Raw genomic sequence first — 7,715 nt, 5'->3', positions numbered from 1 at the left:
ATTTAGTCTAATTGTTGGTACTTGAGTCACGTAGCAATTTATTCAAAGTGACTTCCCATTTATTTTGATCAATAACTAGTTAGGGTTTATAGTCGTTTCCAATTCTAAAATAGGCAGTACTTACCTTCCGACGCTCGGTGTCCCAAGCTTTATCATAGACCTAGCCTTATCCCGGTGGGTACCACTTGTTCCTTTAACAAATTCTCAAGGCACTAGTTGTTTTGCAAAGCTACATCCCCTATCTCAAAGGGTCTTATCATCTTTCACGGTGGAGTGACGTATCCACAATACTTCTTTATATCAACACTGCCATGTAAGGCCAACGTATATATACATGCATATCGTCTCATCTCACAGCCATACAGGGCTTCCCAGAGGGTCACCCATCCCAATATTACTCTTGGCCAAGCACGCTTAACTTCAGAATTCTGATGGAATCTGGTGCGTTAGTGCTGGTATGATCGTATCCTGCCCCGTGGGGCACGTAACTACCGAAGAGGACGATGACCCAGCAGCTGATCCGGTAGGCCAGGCTGCACCGCCCAAGTTACCCTTATATTCTCATTATACGGACCACATACTATCTTTAGACACTTTCTCACTAGGCTCTACTTTTTTTTCATAACGATCCTCGTTATATTCACATCACATCCTTTTCGTATTCCACCCCATAGTATAATACTTCTTAACCTTTTTCACTATTCTTACCATGGTTTTTTTTCCCTTCTTAGTTAGTCTTATCCTTAATATCTCACCAGCTGTTTTATTGATACTGTTACTCTTTTAAATTCTAGCGTGTCACAGTTTATCCCTATGTATCAATTCTATCAGTGCCTCAATATATCGTTCTATCTAGAACTACCAGTCTTTTCGAACTTCGGTTTACCATATCCATATCGACCTCCTAGTTTCTATTGCCATCAATTCAGCAATTAACTTATTTCTCGAGGTCAGCCATACTCGTGGTTTATCCAAATTTCATCATTATTATTATGGACAAGGCATACTACAACCCTGTATTTCATTCTCCTTTTATTCCTAGGAAAATTTAGGCAGAGTTTCCTCTGTATTTCTTACTATCTCAACACCTGCACGCAGAAAATACCAACAGTGCCTCACAGGGCCAACATGCATAAGGATATATATATATATATATCATATAATGTCATATCCCAGCCTCACAGGGCGGGCAATATCAACAATAGTATAAAATGATGGACTTACCTCGTATGTCCAACTCAAATTGTGCCTGTTAGACTTTCCGTCCACTTTTACTTTGAATTTTCAACTTTATCTACTTTCTCCTTTTAATTTCCGTCTTTACATATCAATCGTATTTCAATACCTTACCTGGCACACATCTTTCGTGCCTTGTCTTACCTGCGTGCTTTGTAACCTCCAATATCGTCAGTCACATTCTTCTATCGACGTTGTCTTTCATCTGAAATCAGAGGTTAGTATCAGAAATTTCACTTCCTATGACTCGGCTCTATTGCACGACCTTAAACATGAAAGAAAGGAAACATCCTAAATATCCTGTAGCCTCCTGTTTATAGATGTGGCGCGCAACACACCGATAAATAAGACTCTACTAGACACGGTCTGTAGACACTCCAAGGACGAACTGCTCTGATACCACTTCTGTTACGACCCAGCCCCGTAGGCCGTGACTGGAGTCCAGCCTAGACCCCCATATGCATATAACTCAGGTGTAGTCACACCGGTTTATAAATAATAGAATCATGTACAGGAGAATCCCAATGGGTCATAGCATTTTATGTACCTGTAGCCTCTTTTATTTGTGTCATAACATGAAAGGGCACACAAGCCAACAAGGCTGCCATAACACATACCTGTAATACATCATGTAGACCCAGCTAAACAAAACTTACACATACAACCCATATATATGTCTATAGACCTTTAAGAGTAGTGACGATATCATATGGCGGGATAAGGCCCCCACCATACCTTTGAATAAATAAATATATACATCAGAGATTTGGTACCAAAACTCAGCTTCGAATCAATGAAGCTTCTTTTAACCTACTAGGTGGAATCCTGAGCTAGTGGACTCCCAAAACCTGTGTCTGCACCTGCGCGCATAAAACGCAGCCCCCCGAAGAAAGTTGGGTCAGTACGATACATCTACTGAGTATATAAAGCATACAACATCATAATTATGACAACACTGAAATAGGGATGCAGGATACAAATATAACAGTTAATAAAGCACTATACCTGTGTCTTACAAAATAGAGTCATGTCTACCCTCATCAACCCTGTACCCGGCTCGCTAGGGGCTCGATGGTACAATAACATCATCTATCATGATAGGCATATATATGCTTTTAGCGCTGTGGAACGTACAGTCCGATCCATGTATAACGCAAGTACCTGCCGAGGAACGACGGCCTGATCCATATATCATGTTATAATAATGATAATGCCAAGGTACGATGGCCCGATCCGTATATCATGATAATGCCGAGGAACGACGGCCCGATTCGTGTCTCATATAACAGTGCCGAGGTACGACGGCCCGATCCATATAATGCATAATAGTGCCGAGGTACGACGGCCCGATCCGTATACATGCATATCATATAACAACGCCGAGGAACGACGGCCCGATCCATATATAATGTAATATGCATATACATACATGTAGGACTCATCAGCATATCAAATATCCCTCAACCATTATCATAAAGTATGCCCAAGAACCCTCAGGTGTAGGAGCTTACACCTCCAATCACTATTCAGCCTATAGAAGGCTCGAGGGTCGTAGTTTAACTACTTTAAGACCCTTAGCATTTAGGAGTGAACTAGAGTAACGAGTTATACTTGCAACTTACAACTGGAACTACCTCTATACTCAAATCGTATCTCAATTTACTTACATTTAAGACATCCCAAAGGGAAGGAGAGACAGGCTTTACACATACTACCTTTCATCATATAAAAGCCCTAAAAGGCAACAACTCAACTATTACAGGAGTTCTATCATCACGGAGTGAATGAAACTCATAGTTCAGGCTTGGAATTTATGAATGGAATTACCCCAAGCTCATATGCATGTCATTCATTACTTATGTCTAACACATGCCAACATAAGAGAATAATAGCTTTACATACTTATGCCAAAAACATGCCAAAAGAAAGCTTCACATACCTCTGGTCGACTGCTTTTAGCCCGGCATGTCTCATCGTCCTCTGAACCTATTTAACACAAAGGTAATACTAATATTAGTAACCTTCAACTTTCCAGCTTCCAAATCCACAACCAAGCACCCATAGGAACCAACTCCTTATTATCCTTTCTCGACTAGTCTCGACTAGTTTATTAACTAGTTAAGAAGTTAACAGAATTCGGGGAGCATCTCCTCTATAACTTGCCCTATCCGAATTCCTAATTCTATCCCTAATCACTACAGCCAACCAACAACAATAACCTGCAACTCATATACACATAAAACATGGCAACATTATACAACATAGGCTCCTAACAACTTTCTTAACATTATGTTATTAAAATAGGGTCTTTAGCCTTTATTTCGTAAAACCTTTAATCGTGCGGAGAGAAGGGTCGTGTGGCTGAAACCAGCAGCTCCCCCACCTTATTTAGAACATATTTAGACCCTGAAACATGTACCACACAACCAGCAGCAACCTCCACACACATAACGCCTCATTTCGATTACAATTCCACTATGACAACTTCAATTTTACATTGTCTTCAACGTCAAACATTTCTATCGTGTTTTTACATTTCCAGCAACTTAGATGACATATAATACCCTTATTAAAAATACCATAAACTCCAAATTGAAAGGATAAACCTTACCTTACCCAAAATTGGCCAAAACTCGCCAAAGTTGTCAAAACGTGAATTCTGCGCAGCTTACTGTCTCGTATTGTCTCTTAGTTTCGAAGGGGTAATTGATGGAAACAGGATTTCTGGCCTCACGGAAAGTTGTATACATGTGTCTCAAGGTCGCATACCATTTCGAATCATCCCTACAGCAATTTTGTACAAAGAGATATGCCCAAAATACCAACAGTAGTCTGTGTAGGATTTCCAAAACGAAATCTGGGCAGCACCTACCCCATACTTCATCACCCTTTTTCAAGCTGATAAAAGAACAACTGGGTTTTAGAGGCTAAACGAAAGTTATATACCTATGAAATATCTTTCCAAAACATCTTGAATCACTTGAAACGGAGCTATACAGAAGGAGTTATGATAGTATTAGTAACAGCAGTCCCCTTTAAAAACGTGTTCTTCAATCCGTGGTTGCCTAGCTTTCTCTCTTTCTCTCACGTTTTCTCTCAACTTCCTTGGCTGATTTTTGGAAAATGAACAAGTTAAGAGTCACATAATACATATATATACACCTTTTTAGAAGGTGCCACGTGGCAGCCCCCTAGGGTAATATGTGGCAGCCTCCTAGGGTGCCACCTCAACTTATTCGGCCAGTCACATGCTGCCATGTGGCAGTGTGGGTCCCACCTAGGTGTGTCACCTACTTGCTTGTCACCTGCCTGCTTGTCACCTGCTTGCTTTGCTTTCATAAGTTCGGAAACTAGTTTTTGCTCCCTTTCGTAGGTTTGTCATCTCACTTTATTTTAAGAGCCTATGTAATCCGTGCTATGTAGGCTTGGTATGTCCTCCAGTAGCTCAAGTATATAAGACTTTTACATTTATAACTTACGTAGTTAAATCGAGTCCTATGACTCGTTACTTGAGCTTCAATTCCTTCTGGATTCTTATGACTCCATCTCCAACCTTCGCTACTACGAGGTATCACATTCTCCCTCCCTTAGAGTCGTTTGACAGTGCCGTAGTGTATCCGCGCATGATAACTTTTAAGAAACTTAGTAGCCTTCCCAGGAACTTAAAAAGCTTAAGAAGCGTTTTAACATACCAAAGTACGGGGTGTAACAGGTTTGCATCATATTAGAAGACAACATGATTCTATTTGGGCCATTGTGGACCGAATGACCAAATCGGCATATTTTCTACTGGGCAAGACTTCTTATGGTGGTGAAGACTATGCTAAGTTGTACATTCGTAAACTTGTGAAACTTTATGGTCTCCCCTTGTCGATTATATCGGATAGAAGTACTCAATTCAATTCATATTTTTGGAAGTCATTTAAGAAAGATCTTGTTACTAAAGTCAAGCAAGTACCGCTTTCCATCCTCAAACCGATAGATAAGCCGAAAGAACAATCCAAACCTTGGAGAATATGTTAAGGGTATGTGTGATTGATCTTAGAGGAAGTTGGGATGAGCATTTTCCATTGATAGAGTTTGCCTACAATAATAGTTATCACTCTAGCATCCAAATGGCTCCTTTTGAAGCCTTGTACAGGAGAAGATGTAGGTCTCCGATGGGGTGGTTTGAAGTGGGTGAGATGGCATTGATTGATCCAGATTTGGTAGTTGATGCAATGGAGAAAGTAAATCTCATAAGAGAAAGATTGAAAATGGCTCAAAGTCATCAAAATTCCTATTCGGACACTAGGAGGAGAGAGCTTGAATTTGATGTAAATAATATGGTGTATTTGAAGATTTTACCTATGAAAGGGGTAATGCGGTTTGGTAAGAAAGGGAAGTTGAGTCCTAGATATATAGGAACCTATAGGATATTGAAGCGCATTGACAAAGTAGCATATGAGTTAGACTTGCCACTTGAGTTGGCTTTGGTTCATCCGATATTTCATGTGTCAATGTTGAGGAAGTTTGTGGGTGATCTAAATTCTATTGTGCCAATGGAGAATGTGAGTATTGAAGAAAATTTGACTTATGAGAAGGTCCCGATTGATATTTTAGACCGGCAAGTGAAGAGGTTAAGAAATAAAGACATTGTGTCTGTCAAAGTGTTATGGAAAAATCAACAAGTAGAGAGTACTACATAGGAAGCGGAATCAGACATGATGAAGCGTTATCCATATCTCTCTCCTTCCACTCAAGCCTAAAGGTACTAAGTTGTTTATGATCAAATTGATTAAACTCCTACGTTTTAGTTCCATATGTCATTCATATGCATGCATGATTCATGAAAATGATTTTTCTCAAGGACTATGTCTTATGTTAAGTATGAAGTTTACATGTTCTATGCATTTTTTAAAGTGTCCTCATGTCCATGTTGGGTTTCTAAGTCCTTTTTCTAATGTCCTTCCTATATTAGTTGGATCTCATTCGAGGACGAATATTCTCAAGGGGAGGTATTGTAATATCCCTCAAAATGCTCACAAGTGCCTTAAGAATGTCTTGGGAATAAGCCGCTCATGTAATGCATTATCCTTAATCTATTTTGGAAAATTTGAGTTCAGAATATCGATCAGGGGGTCAAAACCTGTGGAAAAATATTCTCGGTGGATTTTTAGGACCCGTATATCAAAAGATAGATTTTCAAAGAAACTGCGCAAAACCATAAAGTGCGTGGCAAGTCCGCATCGCAGACTTGCTCGCCTCTGCATCACGGACCTGGTAATGGTTTTCTGGCCGAATTTAGTTTTTAGTAAGGGCACTTTAGACTTTTCCTTAATTGTTAGCTCATGAACCTAGACATTTTTACGACCTAATTTAGCTCTATAAATTAACCTAAACCTCTAATTTTATTCATTCTACTACAATTCCTCTACTCAAATATTTTTCTCACTACAAAAGACTCTCAAGGTCTCCATTGAAGACTTCAAATAAATTTACTCAAGCTCTCCATCAAAACTCTCTAGTTTTTCCAAATTATTTCAGTTCCTCACTTAAGGTATGTGGGTATTGATTCATGAATTCCTTCATCCATGAAGCCCAATCAATTTCTCAAGTTTTCTATCAAATTAAAGTAAGGTATTTTGTGGGTTTTATGATCTTTATTCCAATTGCATGAATTATGATTCAAATTATGATTATGAGTCTATTTTGATATAAATTGATGGTTATTGCATTGAATTGAAGAGTTTTTCCATGAATTCTCCTATTTTGATCTCTAGGGTTCATGATGTAAAATATGAGTATTTTCAATTATACTTCCTAATGATATTATCTTTATGAATTATGTATGGGATGATAGAAAGTATATGATCATGCATGTTTTTAATTCAATTACATGATTTTCAAGTCAATTGGTTATACAATTGAGTTCTACTCTAAGTTCATGGTATGAATTTCATGCAAGTTATGAAGTAAGGTGACTTAGGGCCCTATGTGGTGACCTAGGGCCTAACTATATGAATTATGCAAATATGATTGTAATGATAAAAGGACAATTCTCACATTGCAAGTATGTTATGAAAATAAACTATTCTATGATTTCAATCCTATGATTATGACTATGATATATGAAATTATGATTCTATGCTATGTATGTATTTCGTGGGATTTGACTTAGCACCGAGTGGACTTGAGGTGGGGTCCCTGCCAAAAGCCCTAGTAGCAACCTCATATCTCTTAAACTACGTGTCATCATAGGTTGTTTTCATGGCCTAGCTATTGGATCCACATATAGCGTATGTATGACCCGCCTAGCAGGGTAGAGTCTACATTGGCAAGTAGATTCCGCTTTCCTTCATTGTATGGGGAGACAACAAGATTTCATGTTATAGCTCGCATGGTCTTATTGTCGTTTATGGTTCTTATCCCATATATGTATGATCTTTTATGTATGCCATGATTTTTAAATTATGTTTTTCAAATACTTTGGTCATTAT

The 7,715-nt window shown here is 38.8% G+C and overlaps 1 pseudogene; it reads right to left on the bottom strand.

The window, feature by feature from the left end:
- Positions 1-351: 351 nt before the first annotated feature.
- LOC129904164 (5S ribosomal RNA) lies at positions 352-469 on the bottom strand (annotated as a pseudogene).
- Positions 470-7,715: the final 7,246 nt, after the last annotated feature.

The sequence above is a fragment of the Solanum dulcamara genome, chromosome 1, assembly GCF_947179165.1.
Source record: "Solanum dulcamara chromosome 1, daSolDulc1.2, whole genome shotgun sequence".
NCBI lineage: Eukaryota > Viridiplantae > Streptophyta > Magnoliopsida > Solanales > Solanaceae > Solanum > Solanum dulcamara.
This window is presented reverse-complemented; position numbering and strand designations above follow the sequence as displayed.